This window comes from Lathyrus oleraceus, chromosome 7, assembly GCF_024323335.1.
Source record: "Lathyrus oleraceus cultivar Zhongwan6 chromosome 7, CAAS_Psat_ZW6_1.0, whole genome shotgun sequence".
In the NCBI taxonomy this organism is placed as follows: domain Eukaryota; kingdom Viridiplantae; phylum Streptophyta; class Magnoliopsida; order Fabales; family Fabaceae; genus Lathyrus; species Lathyrus oleraceus.
In genome coordinates, this window is record NC_066585.1 from 112,343,442 (window position 1) to 112,368,659 (window position 25,218).

The window sequence follows — 25,218 nt, forward strand, 5'->3', positions numbered from 1 at the left end:
ATTTTGGTAAAAATGTTTCTGTCAACAGATGATGTCTTAACATCTATCTTGACATTGTGTTGTATGTTGGGACATCAGTCTTGACATCTGTGTTTAAGTGCCAAAATTTCACTACAGAAGGTATTTTGTTAACAAAACCTCGACAATAGGTATCACCTAGAGACTCTCAATACTAGACTCCCTAGTGAGTTTCTTTTGAATCTTCCACATGGAACCTCAACAGTAGTCTTCCCCGACGGAGCTTCTTTAGAAGATTATTCTCGAAGAACATGCATCACTTGTCGACTAGCCTACCAGCGTAAGCTGCTGCATTAGTTGATCCTGTCCATACTCAGTGAGTCCAACTTTCATTTCCATTCACCAATAAAGGCGTCTTGCCAAGCCACATTTCATCTCATATCACATCGTATCCCCAACCAAAACAAAAAGAGTCTTTCATACATTCATAGCATATCATTTCATTTTATTTCATTTTATCAAGGGACAAAATATGGGTCCTTTAGTATTTAACTATCTCTCATCATGATCATATGAAAAGACAATAACGATATTTAAGTATGAATATTAGCTGGGTAGTTAACCCTCTTAGTCCGTTATTGCTAAATTTACGACATAATTTCTCTTTCTTTCAAATAGGATTTTTCCCGCTTAATGGATAATTATTTTATTACCAATGGGAAAATACTTTTCATCTTAAATTACAAATTAAGGTGATTTGGTTTGCACCAGTTGAGAAACCATAAATTTTATACACAATGGAATTGTATATATATACAATTCTTATTGATAAAATCGATTTTTTAATTTGTGTATATGATCTAAATGAGTCGCACATATACCCTAGTACATGTTCCTCGGCGTTGAGGGCATCCCCGAAGAGCGGGAGATTTTGTTACAGTCTGGACTGGTTGTCTTGTGTTTCTAATAAGTTGTTTTATAGTTGGCATGGTGAATCATATACATAATGAGCTGGTTTAGATCAATCCTAACTCAATAATTTCAATTTAGACTTTATTCGACTTTATTAAATCTGGTTGTTAAAGACGATTAAAAAGATAAAAGACAACATCAATTCATGTATTTATTAGGAACAAATCAAATATCCTAATAAATACATCAATTGGAAAGAGCAAAAAAATATTGGAGACAAAAATCAAATTCTTTGAAAGCAAATTCGGTGTTCATTAGGAATAAATAGGACATAAATATTCCTAATAGAAATATTTCTAATAAATAGGACATAAGCAAATTTTAGATTTACCAAGAATATGCTACTGTATCAATAATTCCGTAGGCTTGGGCTTCTTCTGCTGACATAAAAAAATCTCTTTCCAGGTATTTAGATATCTTCCAGGAAGGTTTGCGTGCTCTTTGGGAATAAATATTTGTCATCGTTTATCGAATTGACAATAATTCGTGTGCTTCCAGCATAAATTCTCATGTTTGTCCATCATAAGCAGAACTAGCAGGTTGATGGATCATTACCCTGAGATTATAATATAATAAGGTTTTTCTAAATCTTGACTTAAAAAAGGGCTATCTGAAAGAAGTTCAACTTAAAGTCGTACAGGCAAGCATCATTTTGATTTGTTATATAACATACAACTCTACTTTCAATTTTTTGTTTTTTTGACCTTTCATTGAAGAAATACAAAAAAAAAATATACCGGGTCTATCAGACCCAAATCAGGAAAGAATCCAATAACCAATTTTCTTTTTTTGAGAATATTTTTAAAATTTTAAAGACCATGATGATTTCGTTGCTTTCTTATTTAGTCTAGTTTTTGATTTAGCAATCCCAAAGTTTCTTTTTTTTTTCTTTTCAAATAAGCAAAAAAAATTATGACACTAAATAGAGGCTCTAATAGATCAGATAAAATCGTAAATACCCATTTTTCCTACTACTCTTTCGACATATAATCGAATTATTTTGAAAAAAAGAATTATTTTTGCATATCGAACTCAGAGTGCCATGCTTTTTTACTTCATATTGACGTAGGCATGGTCTTTTTTTTCTACAAATAAGAATTATTGGCGCCAATCGTGAGGGAATGATAGACGTTTGGTAATTTCGCCTCCTAGCAAAATCAAAGATGCCATTGAAGCGACTAATCCTATGTATAATGTATGTACTTTTGTTTTTACAAATTGCATAACTTCAAAAATGGCCAATCCAGATAGAACCTCTCCGCCTGGAGAATTTATAAACATATACAAATTTTTGTACTTGTTCTCTAAACTGAGATATATCATCATACCACAAACTTGATTTGATATTTCACTCTCAACCTCTTGGCCTAAAAAAAGTTGATGGTATAAGTCAATCCAAGAAACTTCATTATCGCCAGGAACTTCAAAGCCTACCTTTGGAACACCTACTGGCATAAAAAGTAATCAAGTTGGTAGTTGTTTGTTAACTAGCTTGTGCTTTGATGTGAAGTTGTGCTCCACCCCCAGTTAGATAATATAAAAAAAGAAGACTAAATGAATAATGAATAAAGAAAAGTTTTTATGAATATGTCAGTCATTCTTGGATATGTCTCTACTGCTATTATTGTTACGTGTTATTGGACGACTAATGAATTGAACTCTTTAAAATAAAATGAAAGAATGTTACAACCAACATAATTCTATTAAATCCATATAGTAGAAAGAAATCAAATCTATTTCTTTCTACTATATTATCTATTACGGTAGGATAAAAATAGAATGTTTTACTAAAAAAAGAGTAAATATGGAGGAACCAATCTATCATTTTCTTTTTATATGGATATATGGATATCGATCTATAGATATATATGGAATGTCAATTCTATGACATCCGTATTTCATCTAAATCTATTCTATTTGTATTGGTTCCAATCAATCTGAAATAATGAAAAAGCAACGCAGTTTTTATTCTTCTTATTTTCATTTTTAGATTTCTGAATCTTTTCAAAATCCATGTAACTAATAAATAAAAAGAAATAACTTTTTAGTATTCCAAAATTTAATTTGATTAAATTTAATAGAAATATTCAAAATAATTAGGTTTGGAATAGTAATCTACTTCCAATTATTTGGATTCCCGGGATATCAAGATTACAACAATTTCAATATTTGTTTGATTCAAATAGTTTTTTTTCAAGATTATATATACATGGAATATATTACACCACTGAAATACAATAGAATTTCTAAATCTAGATAAAATTTCATTTCATTAATTAGTATTGATAAAATAGTTCAAAACTGGAAGAATCCAACTAGAAAACAATTGAGACAATTTGATACTTAAACTCAATTAGTATTACCTTTAGAGTACACTTCTTTCCCATACTACAAGGGGAAGGGAAAATATAAAAACTACCATTAAAGCATCCCAAACAAAACTTACTATATCCATGTCAATTATGTCTCCTATCTATATCAATATAAATCAATTATTTTATTAATTCTTTTTTATTGTTGAGTCATTTTTCTTGTATTTTTTTGTTTTTCTTTTTCACTAAAAATCGGATAATATCTTATAATAATAGTGGAATCGCTAGTACAAAGTCAAAAAAGGATCCCATTCCGTCCTAACATCATTGACGAAACATCCAATTAGAACATCTAGCAAGTTCTTATCAGATTTGAAGTAGAATTGAGAAATTGGAAGCATAAATAAATAAAAAATATACTTAGAAGTACTAAGATAATGAATCATACTAATAGGTAGGAATACAAAAGACCTATATTTTATTTTTTTCCCCTTTCATTAAGTAAAAAAAGAAAGAATCAAGATAAATTCCTTTGCATACTCTTATTTGCATTAGTTCCCTTGGACCTAATCCTTATTATATCCCGTCCCGATTCATTCTCTAAAACAATTGGAAAACAACATATTAAATTATTTTACTATGGATTGCCCAAAAGAAAGAGTTTTCTTTTTCTTAGACTGGAAATTGAATATTTTTTTTTTGATTATCTTGTTGATCAGGCGATACCCAAATTTGAATTGGGGAAAAAGGATTTGCAGTCCCCTGCCTTACCACTCGGCCATGCCGCCCAAATGATACAAAAAATAGATTAGAATATAAAAAAACTAACGTATACCTTTTCAGTCACAAAAGAAAAGTAAATTTTTTTGGGACAAATAGCAACCGTTAACTACAAATTTCGGAAAAATTAAGGAATCTTCATTTTTTCTTAATGAGAAAAAAGAAAGATATAAATTGATACATAACAAATCAATATTATTATATCTTTTTTTATAATCCTTCTTTATTTCCATTATAACATGAACTTTTAATATATGTCAACCCCATAATATCCATTTTTATTGTTACACATTATCTAATCAGATATCTTCTATGTAATTATAGATTACATGGAATTTTCCATGAATTCTGGTACTTTCATTTTTTTGTGCCAATTTTTCATTAAATAGATTGATGAATGAATAGAATAAACAAATTAACACAACATATGATGTCCCGAACAAATATGACTGCAATAACGTTAGACACACACCACACACACACACACACACACACATATATATATATATATATATATATATATAATATATATATATATATATATATATATATATATATATAATATATATATATATATATATATATATATAGTTGAAGTTAGATCTATGAATGTTTAATAAATCCAAGTCTTTTTATGCACTGCAATCCTCCAATTCTAAAATAAAGAGTCAAAATATCTCTCTTCTTTGTGAATTCTCATTCTTTTTTGAACACTTGAAATGGTAAAGGGCTAAAAAATGGTATATTTTTTTTCTGATTTTTTTATTTTTTATATCTTTCTCTCATGGAGTCGAGCAAATCCTTAATTTATTTTTTGGATATCAATCGAACTGGAATATGGAATATCATACTATACTAATAGTATAAATATAATTCTTTTTTTCAAATTGTTAAAAATACCCTGACCCGAAGTCTATGTGAAAGTTATCCATTTGTTTCCGTTGATATTACAAGTTCAATTCTATTTGTTTTGTTGCAAATTCTAATTGAAGTATCCAATTTCCTCTTTTCATAATAGGCATTTCGTAGACGTAGTTAGGTAAAATTTCATGTGATTAAGTAAAGTAAAAAGAACAGAAATTCCATTATTGCTAAATCTATTCATGTGGTTCGATGAAGAATGACAACAAATAATGAGACATTTTCTATAAAAAAAAGGGGAAATAAAAAATGCTTGGAGTTGGGTGGTAGGACCCTAATTTTGACCCTAAGATCCCTCATGCAATTTCATCATAAGCATTAGCATTGGGATCATACATTGGTATCCTCCTTACCCCTCTTTCATTGGGTTTGTTTTAGGAGAGATCACCAAGCACTTTGTGATTATATCATACTTGTATTTTATCATTTTACTAACCAAATACCAAAAATATGGCTTTGCATTTGTCTAACTCTTTTGTAGGAAGGGCATGGTTCCATTGATTCATCAAGTTCACATCTAGGGTTTGAGACCCTCATGAACAAAAAGCACAACCAAGAATTGATTCAAGAATGGTTATGAACACCATATACGAGTCCCAATGTTCTCTACATGTTATATTGATCATGTTTTCTTCAAGAGTTTGAGGGTGATTTGCCTTGGAAACCCTAGTTTGACTGGGTATCTTGAGTAACTTCTCCAACAAGCTATCTCACCAATTGATCAAATTTCTCAAGGGAAACTTCAAAATTCATCATCTTATGCATATATGATCTACCATGAGCCAATAAAGTCAAGAGAATTGGAAGTTAGCAAGTTGGTTGATGGTGGTTGGCTAGATGAATTCATCTGATCAAAATTGGGTCTCCCTAGACCCTATCTCCTACAATTTTCACCATATGAAAATTATTCCAAGATCAAACTTACTCTAAATGACATTCCAAACAACTTTAATGTTGAGACCTAGAGCTATATTTGCTTGGAAAATCATTTTCTATGTTGAAACATTATAGGTCATTTTGTCTAAACCCTAATTTGAAAGTCAACTTCCCAAGGCCATAACTTGCTCAATTTTTATGAGATGAAATATTTCCAAGTTTCAAAATCAAATTAAATGTGTTTTATTCAACTTTTATGTTTGGAGTGGAAGCTAATTCAACTTTTTTGAGCATGTGATATGAGGTTACATTATAGGTCACTTTTGACCTATACCATTGATCAAGTGATTTTTCCAAACTTCAAAAATGCATAACTCTATCATTTCAAATCCAAATGACATGAAATTGGTGACCATTTTTAAGGTATTTGAGAGAGATACACTTTTGATGAAGACACTTTTCTCATTTGAAACTCATATAAAAAGTTAAGCAAGGTGGAATATTGAGACATATGGTTTGACACTTAGAAATATTTTGATATGTCAAATATTTCCAAACTTCCACCTCAAATTTATTCAAGTTCCAAGCTCCAAATGAAAAAGTGTTGAACATGAAATTTGTTCCTCTTGATCTCATATTTCCAAAGAGCTCAAATTCATTCATTTTGGAAAGTGATTTGTGGACTTAGGAAAATGATTTTATGGGCTTATGTGCGCCCATGCACCCATGCCTCATCAATGACCAAATGGAAAGTGATTTCAAGTGTGCAAATATCAACGGTTTCAGCTATAAATAAAGCCTCATATGCTCAGCAATGAACGAACATTCACGCCAGCTTTGATCCCTCATCTCTAACCCTCACTTTGCAAAGGATAAGCCTGAGAAATTCATTTGAATTTGAGGTTGAATTTCCACTGTTTTGAAATTCAAATCTCCAGGAATCCACAGCCTTTTAAGCATCCAATCCTTCTTCTGCAAGAAAGTGGAGTGAGATCAAACATAAGCAAGATCAAGATCAGTTGAATCTAGACCTCCATTGAAGGTATTTCCCAGAAATATTGATCTCTTTGGTTCTCTCAAATTCTTGCCCAATTCTATTGATTCTTTGGTTGTCTGAAGTCCTATCAATGTAGGCAAGAAGATTGAGTTCCTTTGAGGCCAAATCGAAGCAACTCAGTTCATGTACCTCAAATTTTTACTCCATGTATCTCTCAATATACTTGGAGTTAGAGTGAATTGAGGCCAGATTCGAGCTTAGTGCCATTTTTACTTTGAAATCATGTCCTTGTTTTTAATTTTGGTGATGGTTGATGGTGGACCAGTCCGGTGAGGTCCACCGGAGAAGAAGACCGAAGCTATGTGTTGGCATCTCTCACAGCCATAGGATCCATCTCATTTGTTTTAATCTGGTTCGTTCCTTTTGAATACCATGCCTATTTCACGTTGACTCATGTACACGGTAGAACGCGTGTTTCTGGCCACTTGATCTGCCACCTCAATTAATGAGGGAGATCAAGTGGTCCACATTTTTTTTTATATTTTAATTTTAATTTTAATTGCACTATTTTCAATAATTCATATTAAATTCAATATTGATCCAACAAATATGGGACTTTCACCAAAAATCTTCAAATATTTTTCTCTTTCATATTCTGAATTAAAATTATTTTTTGGATCATTATTAATATTTTTCATGAATTTATTGATTTTGCATTTGTTTTTAATTGTTTAAAAATATTTTTAAATGTCCAAAAATTATGAAATTTTTTCTCCAAGGTCCTTTGACCTTGTTTGACTTATGATAAATCTCATGGCCATTTCTTTGGTGTTTTGATGAGATTTTAGGAATTGGACAAACCATATTTAATTTAAATGCACTATTTTAGTGTTTTAATTTGAATAAATGCCAAATAAATTTGGTGACCAATTGTGATGACTTGTTTATGTTTAACTCTTGTTGTTGGGCCTTGGTCAAGGTTGATTTGACTTTGTCAAATTAATATCATTGGATTTAGGGGATTGATGGAATGTACATTCCATCTCCCAAAATGAATGGATGATATTAATCTGGTAAAAGTCCTCCTTTGATCAATTTGTGTTTTGATCCATTCCTCTCCCACTTCATATTATTCCCTTTCTTCATTCATTCATTCCATTTGGCCTATGATATCTCAAAGTTCTAATGCTAGTTGATTGAAAAATTGACATGAGTATGGATGAGATTAGGCCACACCTTTTGCATATTCTTTTTTGTGTGTGGTATGTTTCATGAGCATAGTCCATTATATTATGTCTCTAACATGCATTAACACCAAAATTCTATTGTCCGACCTCAAATAGTTGTGACTTCTATATAAGTCCAATTACGATTGCTTAACATAGCGCTAAATTTGTGACATAAAAGGCATAAGCATTCTAGTTAGTGAGATTGTAAGTCTCCCCTATTTCATGGTATTGTGTGGAAACTTGGCCTTCTTTCCTTCCTTTGGAAGATGTTTTGGTTCAAGGATTCATGCTTGTGATAAGTGGGTTGAGTGTTCTCCAAAGAATGTCTTGAAATGAAAAGCAAAAGCAAAACAATACTAACTTCTAACCAATTAACTACTAACTTTTAATTTCAAGCTTTTACTTTAATGCAATTTACTTTTAGCACTCTATTTCATTTGCCATTATTCATATCATTCTAATTGTTTATGTTAATGCAATTTTCACTTTGTCCATTTGAACCATATTGTGTGATATATTTTTCTTGTGTATACTTTGCTTGTTTGTGTGGTCTTTGACCATTAATGTACATAATAATAACAAAAAACCCTAAAAAACTTTTGAGTGGAATGTTGGCTTGATCTTGGACTAATGGACTTAGAATCTAGGCAACATTCCTATGCTAAAGGACTTGGCCAATGCCAACTTGTTGAGAAACCAAGTGCTTGCAGTTTGAAATTCATTTAATGAATCTTTGAAGACATCTCTAAGTTCATTTGCAACAGATCATTGTGAAGCTGTTATTTTAAACTTGTGACTTGTGGAATTCATCTGTTACATGGGCTGTTTTGGAGAAGATCATGGAATGGATAAGCTTGGATGTGGCCATCTTTATTTGATGCCTTGATCTTCAAGATAATATAATTGTGCATTTGTGTGTTGCTTGATTTAAAATATCTAAGGGAACTCTGGGTTTCTATTGACATTCTTGTCTATTGGATTGCTACCCATTGGTCAGATCTTTTCAACTCTAAACTTTTAATTTTGTACATAGGATAGTCTCTTCATCTTCTCCCTATTTCTTTAATTTCAAAATCTCTCCCTCCATTTTTTAAAATCTTCTTTGTGTGAACTACTTTTGTTCTAAACTTTGACCACTTCTGCAAAAAAGATAGAAACTTTGGCCTTATGCCATTGCATTTTCAAACTTCTTTTCTTAAATCAAACTTGTAAATAGACTTAACTATACTTGACTTAAACTTTCAAAAAAGCCAAAAAGAACCAACTCATTCAAACCATTTTAGGCCTTTGTGCCTTTCAAACTTAATTTTTGTTAAAAACAATGCATCCACTTTGAAGTTTGTATCACGAACTACGAGGTTTTGATCTCTCATTTTTATGTTGGTACGTAGGCACAAGACCGAAGGTCTTTTCAAACACAAAAATATAATTAATGAATTCTTTTCCAATCCCCCCACTCTATTTGTTTGTAAACATCACTTTATACCAAGTACATATGCACACAAAAAAGGCTCCCTAAGAGTACCTAGGACACATTGGGTGCTAACACCTTCCCTCTGTGTAACCAACTCCCTTACCTGTGATCTCTGACTTTTTATTAGTTTTAATTTGAAAACTTCTTACTTTTGGGTTTTGTTCGTACTTTTTCCCTTTTCCCATGGAAACAATAAAAGCGCGGTGGCGACTCTTGTTATTTGATCTCTAGCTTGTCAATAGCTTGATGATCATGAATTTCCCGCTACATTGGGAATGAAGGAATGTCTACACTACCCGAATTGAATCAAATACAATTTGAAGGATTTTGTAGATTCATTGATCGGGGCTTAACAGAAAAACTTTTGAAGTTTCCAAAAATTGAAGATACATATCAAGAAAGTGAAATTCAGTTATTTGTGGAAACATATCAATTGGCAGAACCCTCAATAAAAGAAAAAGATCTTGCATATGAATCACTTACATATTCTTCTGAATTATATATATCTGCGGGATTAATTTGGAAAAACAATCGGGATATTCAAGAACAAATTATTTTTATTGGAAACATTCCTCTAATGAATTCCATGTGAACTTTTATAGTAAATGGAATATACACATCAATCAAATATTGCAAAGCTCTGGTATCTATTATTGGTTAGAATTGAACCATCACAGAATTTCAATCTATACTGGCATAATAATATCAAATTGGGGAGGAAGATTAGAGTTAGAAGTTGATAGAAAAACAAGGACATGGGCTCATTTAAGTAGGAAACAAAAAATCTTTATTCTAGTTCTATCATCACCTATGGGTTCAAATTTAAGCGAAATTCTTGACAACGTTTGTTACCCCGAAATTTTCTTGTCTTTCCTCAATGAAAAGGAGGGGGGGGGGGGGGGGGGGGTAGGGTCAAAATAAAATGCCATTTTGGAGTTTTATCGATAATTTGCTTGTGTAGGAGGAGATCCCATATTTCCTGAATCTTTATGTACGAAATTACAAATAATTTTTTTTTCAACAAAGATGTGAAGTAGGAGGAATTGGTCAACGGAATATGAATCGAAGGCTAAATATTGATATACTTGAGAACAATACTTTTTTTTTACCGCAAGATATATTGACAATTGCAGATCATTTGATTGGAATGAAATTTAGAATGGGTACACTTGACGATATGAATCATTTGAAAAATAAATGTATTCGTTCCATAGCAGATCTCTTACAAGATCAATTTGGATTGGCTCTCGTTCGTTTAGAACATATAATTAGAAGAACTATATATGGAGCAATTAGATCTAAATTGGGACCGACTCCTCATAATTTAGTGACTTCAACGCCATTAACAACCACTTATGAATCTTTCTTTTGGATTACATCCATTATCTCAAGTTTTAGATCTAACCAATCCATTGACCTAAATAGTTCATGGAAGGAAATTTAGTTCTTTGGGTCCTGGAGGATTGACGGGGCAAACTTCTACTTTTAGGATGCGGGATATCCATCCTAGTCACTATGTATGCATTTGTCCTATTGACACCTCCAAAGGAATCAATGTCAAACTTATTGGATCCTTGACAATTCACACAAGGATTGGTCATCAGGGGTCTATAGAAAGTCCATTTTATGAAATTTCTGAGAGATCAAAAAGAATACGAATGCTTTATTTATCACTAAGTATAGATGAATACTATATGGTAGCGAAGGGAATTTTTTTAGCACTAGAGTGAGGTATTCAGAAGGAGTAGATTGTTCCAGCTCGATACCGTCAAGAATTTTTGACTATTGTGGGAACAAGTTCATCTTCAAAGTATTTTTCCCTTCCAATATTTTTCTATTGGAGCTTACCTCATTCCTTTTATCGATCATAATGATGCAAATAGAGTTTTAATGAGTTCTAATATGCAACGTCAAACAGATCCTCTTTCTCGGTCCGAAAAATGCATTGTTGGAACTGGATTGGAACGCCAAGTGGCCTTAGATTCGGGAGTTCCCGCTATAGCCAAACACGAGGGAAATATTGTTTATAATGATACTAATAAGATTCTTTTATTTGGATGTGGGAATGCTCTAAGTATTTCATTAATTATATATCAACGTTCCAACAAGAATAGTTGCACGCATAAAAAATACCAGGTTTAGAAAGCTAATTGTGTAAAAAAGGGACAAATTTTAGCAAATGGTGCTGCTACAGTTGGTGGTGAACTCGCTTTGGGAAAAAACGTATTAGTAGCTTATATGGAATGGGAAGGTTACAATTCTGAAGATGTTGTACTCATTAGTGAGTGTTTGGTCTATGAAGATATTTATGCTTCTTTTCACATACAGAAATATGAAATTCAGACTCATGTGACAAGCCATGGTCCTGAAGGAATCACTAATCAAATTCCACATTTAGAAGCCCATTTAATCCAAAAAATTTAGACAAAAATGGAATTGTAATTTTGGGATCTTGGGTAGAAACGAGTGATATTTTAGTGGGTAAATTAAAGCCTCAAATGGCAAAAGAATCCTCATATGTCCCGGAAGATAGATTATTATGAGCTATACTTGGGATTCAGGTATCCACCTCAAAGGAAACTTATCTAAAACTACCTATAGGTGGTAGGGGCCGAGTTATTGATGTGAGATGGATAAAAAAAAACAGGTTCTAGCTATAGTCCAAAACGATTCATATATATATATATATATATATATATATATATATATATATATATATATATATATATATATATATATCACAAAAACGTGAAATCAAAGTAGGTGATAAAGTGGCCGAGAGACATGGAAATAAAGGTATCAAAGATTTTGTCTAGACATGATATGCCTTATTTGCAAGATAGAAGACCCGTTGATATGGTCTTCAATGCATTAGGGGTCCCTTCTCGAATGGATGTAAGACAAATATTGGAATGTTCACTCGGGTTAGCTGGGAGTATGCTAAATATACATTATCGAATAACACCTTTTGATAAGAGATATGAACAAGAGGCTTCCAGAAAACTTGTGTTTTCTGAATTATATGAGGCCAATAAACAAACATAGAATCCATGGATATTTGAACCTGAGTATCCGGGAAAGAGCAGAATATTTGATGGAAGAACATGGAATGCTTTTGAACAACCCATTATAATAGGAAAACCTTATATCTTGAAATTAATTTATTAAGTTGATGATAAAATACATGGACGTCCCAGTGGACATTATGCACTTGTTACACAACAACCCCTTAAGGGAAGGGCCAAACAAGCAGGACAACGGGTAGGCGAAATGGAGGTTTGGGCCCTCGAGGAATTCGTTGTTGCTCATATTTTACAAGAGATGCTTACTTATAAATCTGATCATATTAAAGCTCGTCAAGAAGTACTTGGAACTACAATTATTGGAGGAACAATACCAAAACCTGTGGATGCTTCAGAATCCTTTCGATTTCTCATTCACGAACTACGATCTTTGGCTCTAGAACTGAATCATTTCCTTGTATCTGAGAAAGACTTTAAGATTCAAAGGAAGGAATTTCAATTGGACTAAATCAGAAATTTTATTTTATGATCGATCAGTATAAACATCAACACCTTCGAATTGGACCAGTTTCTCCTGAACAAATAAGTGCTCGGGCAAAAAAAATCCTACCTAATGGAGAAACAGTTGGGGAGGTAACAAAACCCTATAATCTTTATTATAAAACCAATAAGCCTGAAAAAGGTGGATTATTTTGTGAAAGAATTTTTGGGCCTATAAAAAGTGGAATTTGTGCTTGTGGAAATTATCGAGTAATCGGAGATAAAAAAGACACACCAGTATTTTATGAACAATGCGGAGTAGAATTTATTGATTCTCGGATACGTAGATATAAAATGGGGTATATAAAATTAGCATGTCCTGTAACCCACGTGTGGTATTTGAAACGTCTTCCTAGTTATATCGCGAGCCTTTTAGATAAACCTCTTAAAGAATTAGAGGATCTAATATACAACGATGTGTGATTTGATACTAATTATTATTGTACGAGTTTCGAATGATAAACTGTCATTACATTCAATTAAATTGGAATGTCCTATGTCTGTTATGTCTCTTGGGATGAGTAACATGAAGCTCAAAACTCATGGGTGTATTGAATACTCCCCAATCAATAAGGGAATTGGTTTATGGTCAATTCAGTAACAAATAACTATTTATTTATTTATACTTGCCGCATCTCGAAAAATACGATTCCTCGCGATGGTCGCGGAAAATTTACGTTCGAACAGAGTCGCCACCGAACTTTATTTATCCCAATGAAGGAATAGGAAAATATCGATAAAACCTTTGGAAAGTAGAATAATGGTCGTCACAACCATATTCGGGTTCGGGAGTTGATTACGCAAGGGGAAGGTATTAGCATCCCTCACGTCCGTTGTACTCAACGGGAACCTTTTAGTTCAATATTTGCGATTTGAGTGTTAGCTTATGTTGTTTGTTATCTTCTAATAATTAGAGTTGATAATAGATATGGATGAAGACCTCGGAAGGGAGAAAAAAGAGGTTTTTTATTAGTGCGCTCGCGAAGATACCGCAATCTCCTGCCTACGTATCCTTATGGTGCAATAAGGAAATTAGAGCATTCGTAGTTCGGGGAACTACGATTGGTTGGTGTTTTTTATGAATAACTGCATAGTCTGTGTTCCAAAGGCTAAACGCTGGCTTGTCTACTCTCGGCGGAGGCTTAAGCACTAGTTGGTTGTGCGCATCAGAAAGAATTAACATTGTTCTTTTTGAAAGAAGGGTTTTGGTCACACGGGGGTGACAAGTTGAATTAATATGTTTGCTGTTTTGTTTGATTGGTTTCAATCGCACGAGGGCGAGGAGAGGATAGGTTTGGTGTGTTAAAGTATTTTTGGTTGGATGACGATTACTCGGATAGTCGAGTAAGACAACTCCTATCCTAATAGTCGAGAAAGGGAATAGAAGACTCTAGACCGCCTTCTTTTTCATCCTTAATTGTAAAAGGATTTTAATGATAATTAATGTGTTTTGACTGGATGACGAATACTCGGATAATCGAGTAAGACAACTCGTATCCTAATAATCGGGAAAGGGAATAGAAGACTCTAGACCGCTTTCTTTTTCATCTGAGTGATTACGAAAATAAGTTTGCGTATGATTGATGTATTTTTAGAATGAACGACAAGTACTTGAATGACTGAGTAAGATAACTCATATCCAAGCATTTGAGAAGAGGAATTTAAAACTCAAAACCATCTCCTTTTTCGTACGGTTTGTTATGAAAATGATTTGATTAAGTTGTATGTTTGTGGAAAAATGGCAATTGTTCGACTGACTGAGCAAGAGAACTCGTATTCAAACAATTGGGGTGAGAAGTTGAAAACTCAAAGTCAACTCCCTTTTCATTTAGCTTAATATGAGAGTAATTTGGTTTAATCGGGGTTTAGAAGTTTGTAACGAAATGATGAGTGTTTAACTGACCGAGTAAGAAAATTCATATTCAAACAATCGAGGGGAGGAGTTAAAGGCTTAAAACCATCCCCCATTTCATTTTTATTTATTGTAAGAACGCTTTGATTTAATTATGCTTAAGTAGATTAGAAATGACGATTATTCGACTATCCAAGTAAAAGAACTCGTATTCAAATAATCGAGGAGAAGAGTTAAAAACTCAAAACCATCTCCTTATTCATTTCCAAATGAAATGGTGTTTAATTGTGATTAGGTATTTTAATTTAATTTTAATAAAGAAAGCTCGATGTTGGATCGAGGTTTTAAATTTGTGTTTACGAATGAACTGAGTTTTATTTAGTGAATCGTTCATCTAATTGATCGATTAATAATCGACTAGGTCTCATTGTAAGAAAGCCCAAGAGTAAGCTATGTGAGGTTGATGGTGATGCTTTAAAAGCGATCGACTTACAAAGGTGTTTGAAAATGGGCTCGACTTTGAATCGAGAATTAATTGATTTTTAAATGATTTTAATAGAAGTGTAAGACTCAAGGTAATCAGGACGTGGAGGTTATTATGAAAATATACATATTGAAACAAATCTCTAATCAACACTATAAATTATACACATTAATTCAATCAAGAGCATACAAAATGACAATTAAATAAATTACATAAATCTTAATTTTATAAATAAAGTTTTTCTTTTTTATAAAAAGGAAATATTATTATTTTCATAATATTAACATTTACCTATGTATATATGGGTATTTTATTGTTATTTATTTTTCATGTACACATTAATAGGCATACAAGGCCCAAACTAAACAATAGAAACAAAAAAAAAAGACTTAAATAAAAAAAAAGTGTTGGTGGCCCGAATGGTCTATGGGCCCAAACCAGAGGCCCGAATCCAAGGTGGTGGACCATGGAGCCCCAGTCAACTCTGTTGACTCCTAAACAAAACAATCCCTGGCCGTCAGATCCGTGAGTCCAAATCATTCAACCAAATGGGTGGACTTGATGCTAGTACACAGTAAGGAATGGTGGGGGCGCTTCCATGGAATATCCTGGTTGACCAAGGTCAAACCCAAGCATGGCCTTCCAAGAAGGAGCCACATGGCGCGCATGCGCCCACCCAGAAGTGCCCATTTAAAATCAATTTCAGAAGAAACGAATTCATTTGGCGATGTGGTTTCTCTCTCTTCACTTCAGAGCTCTAACGCTCTGCAAGTGAAACCACCCATCGCCGACCAAGCTTCATCGGAGAAGATGGTGGTTGCCGGACACCCACGGCGGCGCCACCTTCTTCTCCGGCCAACCCACGTCCAAAACCCAAAATACAAACACCAACCCTCTCTCTTTTTGGCCCGGGAATCCGAATCCGACCTTCCTTTTCCCTAAATTGTCCTCAATCAACCGGATCGAGACGAACAAACTCAAAATTCATCCAAACAAAAACTCAAACAAACGAACAAACCATATATTTCTCCTAACCAAATCAAAGGAAACAAAACATCAGCAAAAAAAAACAGTTCCAACAAAACCCTAATTCCAAAATTATTTCCTCAACAGCCGCGTTTTGATGAAATTAACAAAGGGTTTTTACTTAGTTCATAAAAACGAATGAGATGGTATGAAAATTGTAAGCAATGAAAGGAAAAGAGGGCTACTTGATTGGAGCGATTCGACGACGAGGTCTCCTCCGACGAAACTCAGATAAGTCTCTTTCTTTGTATTAAATACTCCCCTTCTTGCTCTTTTCTTTTACTATGTTTCTGGGTTTAAGCTCGTTTAGGCTAAAGCTTCTATGTGAAACTTTTGCTTAAACCTAAGGATTCTTGAGCTTTTAGTGACAAAAGGTTTTAGGGATTTCAGCAGAGTTTTTGTAGCGTTCTTTCACTCAGTGTTATAGCTGGGTACTTATAGTGAGATTTGTGAAGTCTATCCTCTTAATGATGAGCTAGTTAATCCTAAGATAAATCTGTCAGGATATCTTTTGTTCATCCCATATTTCGTGGGGATCCAGATTTTGTGGATTCGTTACGAATGGATTTGTCTGTAGTGAAATACGTTCTTGGCGTTCCTTGTGGTCCCATGTGCAAAGCGTTTACCTGATTAAATTATTAATTATTTTTCAGCTTTTAAGTGCTTATGGTGATAAGAATTTTGACTTAAGTTTTTATTTCTTCGCAGGTCACAAAGGTGAATCAACCCCAATTGAGAAAGAGGTCTGCTGCGCCAGCTCCATGAGGGAGCTTGAATTAGGGTGCTTCGACCCAAATGATGGTTTGGCAATGGTGTTTCAAAGGCTTTCTTCAACAGCTGGATTCACAGCAATAATACCTTGATTATTCAATTTCATACATTAAGATGTAACCTTGGATTTTTAGGATAATATGTACAATGCTTTTGGAGTGTCTGTAATATCCTAGATTAGAATTTGTTTATGTAATCAATTTTTTGAACACTTAAGTCTTATCTCATTGAAAACTGTTTGGACCACCATAATTACAAGAATGAACGTTCAAATTGGTTGCCCTTAGTATACTTATTATTGGCTAAATAATCATATAACTAAAGGAACAAAATGAAACGCACATCATAAGCATTGAAAGCTCAACTCCAACCACGAAGCCAACAAAAGATCACGACGCATAGGTCTGTAAAATATGAGAGCCTTAAAATGTTGTCCATCACAATAGTCCATTCCTATAATTAACCTTAGATTAAACCAATCATATACATGCTTCAAAATGCAACATGAATTTAGACACTTATGAAGAATTGAAACTTGGCACAAATATTTGGGATGTAAAAATGGGCTTGCAAACTTGGGCTAATCAAGTGATCATCACAAGTAAAATGACTTTTAATACTTGCTAATAAGAAAGTGGACTTGGACTAGTACGTGTAAAAAAGATTTGAACCACACCTTGAACTTGAAATATTAATTGGGGACATGTTGATATGAGTGGGCTTTTAAACCAAAAGGTCTCATGGATAACCAAAATGGGCCTTTTATACCCAACAAGTCCCAAAAATGTGCATACCATCCCATGCTTTAGTACAGCTATAAAAGACAAATGCAACAGATGTTTTGGGTCATGAACAAGGAACTTAACAGATGAAACGCCACTGAAAGAATTGTTGAAAGTTTGATGACACTGAGAGTTTTCTTTAGAATGAACATGTGAGTATTGAATGTGCCTTTAGGAATGATGGGGAGTTTGGAGTAGCTTAGGGTTGGGAAACCCAAAGATAGAGTTTATGCCTTATAACTTCTGGTTGTGAATGCTGGTGAAAGATTTTTCTTACCTGGACGAAATTGGGGTATGACAATACTGTATGTACCTTGTGGAAAAAAACTTTTTTGTGGAATGAATTATTCCATCTCTTTTTTTTATTTGAAAAGAACTAAAATCATGTTCAAATAATAAACTATATCATAATTGCAGAAGTTTATCTATCGCATATAGGCTTTAAGACATCGTGGCATACTCGTCGAGGTGACATCTTGACCTAAAAGATCAAACAATATGATACATAGACAAAAAAATCTCTTATGAATTTGAGGATATTCCTTTATTATTAAGAATTTCATTTTAGAGGATTCCTCGTTCGAAGGGAGGTAGACTACTCAAGAATTTTACATTTTATTTTTGTCATAATTTTGAATTGGATAACAAATTCAGAAAAAAAGAAGAATGTATCAATGAAATGTTGCTTGGTCTTTATTGATAAATTGAGTAAAGAGTAAACCTTTTTTATTTTAGATTAGAGGTTTTCAAAAATTGGAACACGGAAACCCTTATTTTCATCTTTAATTGTGTGTAAATACTTTAGCCGGATGAGAGGAAACCCTCATGTCCAATTTTCAAAGGGGGAGATCCATCTTATTGGATCCTATCCAAATTTTTATTTTGCAAGGCCCGCAGTTAAAAAACCAACTTTCTTACGAATACAAAGTTCATTCAAATAAGAAATACAATCCTGGAAATATAGTATCCCACTCTTTTTTTCTACTCAAGGTTTCGATACATTTCAAAATAGATAAATTTCTAGTGGAGCGGGTGCTATACACGAACAATTAATTGATCTGGATTTAAGAATTATTATGGATTCTTCGTTGCTAGAATGGAAAGAATTAAGAGAATAGGGGTCCATTGACAACTGGGAACATCGAAAATTTGGAAGAAGAAATAGCTTTTTGGTTCGAAGCATGGAATTAGCTAAGCATTTTCTCCGAACAAATATTCAACCAGAATGGAAGGTTTTATGTCTATTACCAGTTCTTCCTCCCGAATTGAGACCAATTATTCAAATTGATGGAGGTGAACTAATGAGTTCGGATATTAATGAACTTTATAGAAGAGTTATCTACCGGAACAATATTCTTATTGATCTATTAACAACAAGTGGATTTACACCAGTGGAATTAGTAATGTGTCAAGAAAAATTGGTACAAGAAGCCGTGGATACACTTCTTGATAATGGAATCCGCGGACAAGCAATGAGTGACTGTCATAATAAAGTTTACAAATCGTTTTCCGATATAATTGAGGGTAAAGAGGGAAGATTTCGAGAGACTCTTCTTGGAAAATGAGTTGATTATTCAGGGTGTTCTGTTATTGTCGCAGGTCCATTACTTTCATTACATCGATGTGGATTGCCCCCCGAAATAGAAATAGAGATATTTCAAACATTTCTAATTTGTGGTTTAATTAAAAAGCATTTTTCTTCGAACATAGGAGTTTCTAAGAGTAAAATTCGGGAAAAAGAACCAATTGCATGGGAAATACTTCAACAAGTTATACGGGGGCATCCAATATTGCTGAATAAAGCGCCTACTTTGCATAGATTAGGCATACATGCATTTCAAGCCCTTTTAGTAGAAGGATGTGCTATTTTTTTACATCCATTGGTATGTAAGGGATTTAACACAGACTTTGATGGGGATCAAATGGTTTTTCATGTGCCTTTATCTTTGAAGGCTCAAGCAGAAGCTCGTTTACTTATGTTTTCTCATACGAATCTCTTGTCTTCGGCTATTGGGGATCCCATATGTGTACCAACTCAAGATATGATTATTGGACTTTATGTATTAACTAGCGTAAATCATCGAGGTATTTGTGCAAATAGGTATAATTCATTTAATTGCAAAAATTCTCAAAATGAAAAAATAAGCAATAAGAACTTTAAGAACTTAAAGTATATGGAAAAAAGAACCATTTTTTTGCAATTCCTATGATGCAATTGGAGCTTATAGACAGAAAAGAATCAATTTCTATAGTCCTTTTTGGATTCGGTGGCAAATAAATCATTGCATTATGTCTTCAAGAGAAGTTCCTATTGAAATTCACTATGAATCTTTTGGTACCTATTATGAGATTTATGGGGATTATTTAGTAATAATAAGTATAAAAAAATAAATTCATTGTATATACATTCGAACCACTATTGGTCATATTTCTTTTTATCGAGAAATCGAAGAACCTATACAAGGTTTTTCTCGATCCTATTCATACGGTATCTAATCATATAGATGGTTAGTGTTGGTATCACACTAAGTCAATTTGTGATACTGGTGTAAATTTAGGTTAACCAGCATCTTTTACATTTTCTACATGAATAAACATAAAGAAAAGGGAGGTACTTATGGCAGAACAGGCCAATCTAGTCTTTCACAATAACGTGATAGGTGGAACTGCCATTAAACGACTTATTATCATATTAATATATCATTTTGGAATGGCATATAAATCACACATTCTAGATCAAGTAAAGACTCTAGGATTCCATCAAGCTACTGCTACATCTATTTATTAGGAATTGATGATCTTTTAACAATACCTTCTAAAGGATGGATAGTCCAAGATGCTGAACAACAAAGTTCCGTTTTAGAAAAAACATATTCATTATGGGAATGTTCACGTGGTAGAAAAGTTATGCCAATCCATTGAAATATGATATGTTACAAGTAAATATTTGTGATAACAAATGAATCCCAATTTTCGGATGACCGGCCTCATTAATCCAGTCCATATAGTGTCTTTTTCAGGAGCTAGAGGAAATGCATGTCAAGTGCACCATTAGTCAAATGAGAGGATTAATGTCAGATCCACAAGGACAAATGATTGATTTACCCATTCAAAGTAATTTACGTGAAGGACTGTCTTTAACAAAATATATAATTTCTTGCTACGAAGCCCGTAAAGGGGTTGTAGATACTGCTGTATGAACATCAGATGTTGGATATATTACACGTAGACTTGTTAAAGTGGTTCAACACATTGTTGTATGGCGAATAAAATGCGGTACCATCCGTGGGATTTCTGTAAACACCTGAAATTGAATGATGCCAGAAAGAATTTTGATACAAACATTAATTGGTCGTGTAGTAGACGAGACATATATATAATATATATATATATATAATATATATATATATATATATATATATATATATATTATATATTATATCTATATATTATATATATATATATATATATATATATTATATATATATATATATATATATATATATATATATATATATATATATATATATATATATATAATATAATATATATATATATATTATATATATAATATATATATATATCTATATATATATATATATATATATATATTATAGGTTCGCGGTGCATTGTTGTTAGAAATCAATATATTGGAATTTGACTTACCAATTGATTCATAACTTTTAAAACATAACCATATTTATTAGAACTCCCTTTACCTGTAGGAATACGTGATCTTCCGATTGTGTTATGGGCGGAGTCCTATTTATGGGGACCTGGTAGAATTGGGAGAAGCTGTAGGGATTATTGTTGGTCAATCTATTGGAGAACCGAGAACTCAACTAACATTAAGAACTTTTCATATTGGTGGAGTATTCACAGGGGGTACTGTTGAATATGTGCGAGCCCCCTCGAATGGAAATATAAAATCGAATGAGGATTTAGTTCACCCTACACGTACACGTCATGGATATCATGCTTTATATGTAATATAGACTTGCATGTAACTATTGAAAGTGACGATATTATACATAACGACATTATTCCACCAAAAAGTTTTATATTAGTTCAAAATGATCAATATGTAAAATCAGAACAAGTGATTACAGAGTGATAGAATATAATATTTTGTTATAATTAGTCATAATTAATTTCCTATAATTATGTTGTATCATAATTGATGTATATATATTTCATTCAGATCAATGATAAGGACATGATTTCCATTATCTTACATGGTATCAATCATAACTGATCCCTCTCTCTAAAATAAAAAAAATAAAAATAAAAATAAAAATTCTTCTTCTCCCTCATTACAGTCCTCCGTCGCATGCTTCTTCTTCCTCCTTGAAGTCTGTGGCCGCAACAAAACTACCGTCCTCTGTACCGCCACCGTCGAACATGAGAAACACCCCATTCTCTTGCCTTCCACCTCTGTTCGTGCCGCCACCTATAGCTATGTCTGATTCAGACCATTCAGAATATAATGACGTCGATACCCACAAATCCGTCGATACTGGTGATTCCAACCAGCCTAAGAACACCACATTTCGAGGTTCCAAATTGGATTTTCATCCCGCTCTTGCTGTTCCAATATTAGGAACCATATTCCTATTATTCTTGAGATGGAAAAAGATCAATACGGTACCTGAGCCGAGCTTTTCCGCATCCAGGCTCGCTCACATCGAGTCCTGCATCACATCGTTCCATCTACCGGAAAAGAGTCACCAGTCGTTACCGACGCCAACCATTAACAATGGTCCACTCTTGATGCCACCGTTCTTTAGTGGATTTATTCCACTATTTCTACCAATTTGCTGACCACTATTATATAACCCAACTCCAATGTAATGGAAGCATGGAATCGCTTGGAAGATATTTTTCAGGACAACCAAAATGCTCGAGCTGTCACTCTTGAGCAAGAGTTTTCTAACACTCGTATGGAGGATTTTTCCAATGTCTCTGCTTACTGTCAGCGTCTTAAGATTCTTTCTGATCAGTTGAGAAATGTCGGCTCCTTTGTCAACAATCATCGTCTGGTCCTTTAGCTGATCTTTGGTCTCTCAGAAGCTTACCGCAGTGTTGCTACTTTGATTCTTCAGAGCAACCCTCTTCCGGCATTTTATCAGGATAATTTCATGCTCACTTTGGAAGAATCCGGTATGGCTAAGATGGCAAACACAGGCTCTCATGCTTCTATGCATACCACTCAACTGAAACCTACTGAAGACACCTCTCAGCGTGGCAATCGCCGCCCCGACAACTGTTCTCGCTCCCGTGGAAACCAGGGTCACAGAGGGGGACGTGGTAACCGCAGTGCACCTCAATATGGAGCTCCCAACGCTCCCTCACCTTGGTTCGCTCCTCCTTGACAACAGCAACAGCAGTACCCAACCTGGAAACCATGGGGTTGGACTCCACCACCATGGACTATGCCACCATGTCCGTACCCCACCTCTCAGTGGACACGCCCTGCTGGTCCTCCTAAGTCGCCAAACATTCTAGGACATCATCCTCAAGTGTATGCAACCTCTACCTCATCTCAGATACCGACAGACATTGAGACCACAATGCACACCATGTCACTCCACACTCCTAACAATCAGTGGTACATGGACACAAATGCAACATCTCACACAACCGCATCACAAGGTAATCTCTCATCTTATTTTCCAGTAAGTAATTCAAATCAGAAAGTCATTGTTGGCAGTGGCCATGGAATTCCAATTCACGGCAGCGGAAACATACAAATAACCACATCTCACCAACCACTTCACCTTAACCATGTTCTGCATGCCCAAAAAATTATTAAAAATTTAATTTCTGTGAGATGACTCACCATTGACAATAATGTTTCTGTTTCCTTTGACCCTTTTGGTTTTACTGTCTCTGATTTTCAGACGGGGATCACCCTTCTCAGATGTGACAGTCGTGGAGATCTTTATCTAGTTACCACTCCTCCCAGTTTTGTCGGTCTCACATCCAGTCTTTGGCATAGTCGTCTTGGTTATCTTGGCGTGTCTGTTTTGAATTCCCTTCGCAAAAATAAATTCATATGTTATGAACCTTCTAATTCTTCGGTCGTTTGTGACTATTGTGTTTTAGGCAAACATGTTAAATTGCCATTTTTTGATTCTCAAACTACGACTTTGATGCCTTTTGACATTTTACATAGTGATTTATGGACGTCTTAATTTTAAGTTCTACTGGTCATAAATATTATGTCTTATTCTTAGATGATTTAACAAACTTCTTGTGGACTTTTCCTATTAGTAGAAAATCTCATGTGCTTGAAATGTTCAAGTCATTTACTCAACTCATTCAAACTCAATTTTTGCAAAAAGTCAAAATATTTCAATGTGACAATGGCGGTGAATATAATAATGAGCTTTTTCAAAAATATTGCACTGATCATGGTCTAGTTTTTCGTTTCTCTTGTCCCTACACATCCTCATAAAATGGGAAATTAGAACGCAAAATAAGAACCATTAATAATATGATACGCACTATGCTAGCTCATTCTTTTGTCCCCCCCCTCGTTTTGGCGTCATGCTCTCCACATGGCAACTTACCTATTAAATATTATTCCCTGTAAAACACTTCATAATCAGTCACCAACATAACTCATGTATCATCGTGATCCCACCTACACACATCTCAGAGTCTTTGGTTGTCTATGTTATCCATTATTTCCGTCATCTACCATTCATAAGTTACAACCACGCTCTACTCCGTGTGTCTTCTTGGGTTATCCGCCGAATCATATAGGTTACAAGTGTTTTTATTTGTCTAATAGAAAATTAATAATTTCGAGGCATGTTATCTTTGATGAAACTCAATTTCCCTTCACCAAGATACACTCCCCTTCACCTCACTCTTATCAATTCCTAGATGACGACCTTCACCCCTACCTTATACATCAGTGGCAAAATCAAATCTCACCATCTATTGCATATAACCAACCAACACCCACAATCCCAATTGACCAACCATTACCCTCAATAAACCAACAATCATTATCTCCTACCTCTTCGATCAACACACCCATTACAATAAACTCTCCATCACCACCACAAATTCAACCGCATCCACATCCACCTACACGAACCATCACCACCTGAAGCATGAAAGGCATTGTCAAACCCCATACAATATTTAATTTATCAATCTCTCTCTGACCACACCATTTCTCCCATACCTAAAACCCCCAAACTAGCCTTA

The 25,218-nt window shown here is 33.9% G+C and overlaps 3 pseudogenes; 2 read left to right on the forward strand and 1 right to left on the reverse strand.

Moving 5' to 3' along the window:
• Positions 1-1,257: 1,257 nt before the first annotated feature.
• LOC127102300 (ATP-dependent Clp protease proteolytic subunit-like) lies at positions 1,258-2,385 on the reverse strand (annotated as a pseudogene).
• Positions 2,386-13,067: 10,682 nt separating this feature from the next.
• Positions 13,068-20,493, forward strand: LOC127102301 (DNA-directed RNA polymerase subunit beta'-like; annotated as a pseudogene).
• An 8-nt stretch (positions 20,494-20,501) lies between these two features.
• Positions 20,502-22,111, forward strand: LOC127102302 (DNA-directed RNA polymerase subunit beta''-like; annotated as a pseudogene).
• Positions 22,112-25,218: the final 3,107 nt, after the last annotated feature.